The following is a 576-nucleotide window of genomic DNA, read 5'->3' as shown; positions in this document are numbered from 1 at the left end:
CGAACCCGCGACCCACAAATAGAAACATTTAATTTCACTCACCTACTGGTCGACATAATAAATTAATGTAGCGGTAATGAAATGTTTACTATGCAAAGGAACAGTTTATATGAAATATTATCTATCTGTCTATCTATTTACCTATTTATCTATCTCTCCAGTTATCTTTTGATATACAACGCGGCATTTATACGAAGGGTATTAATTATCGACAACAGGCCGTCTCAGAAGAAAATAATACAATAAGAAAGGATGGGCTTTTTTTTTCCTATGGGTCACCATCTGTGACATTTGTGTTAAAGATTACTCAACTCCTCTGTGAATGCAGCCTGTGGGCATAGATGAGAGATGACAATGATGGGAGAAAGCTAGATTTAAAGTTCTGGAAGATCTGGAGCACCAAACTCGTCAAGAATGCCCTCTGATGTCACTGGAATTTGCTAGCCTTGAACCAGACTGTTCCTGGTGTGCCGCTCGTTTATTTGCATTCTTAGCTCGCGAGCATTCGGGCCACACATTCCAAGTCAGCAAGGTTAGAAAGTACACTTTGCAGCACTAAGCCAGCGATGTGACGTA

Source organism: Limulus polyphemus, unplaced genomic scaffold (genome assembly GCF_000517525.1).
Source record: "Limulus polyphemus unplaced genomic scaffold, Limulus_polyphemus-2.1.2 Scaffold1467, whole genome shotgun sequence".
In the NCBI taxonomy this organism is placed as follows: Eukaryota; Metazoa; Arthropoda; class Merostomata; order Xiphosura; family Limulidae; genus Limulus; species Limulus polyphemus.
This window is presented reverse-complemented; position numbering follows the sequence as displayed.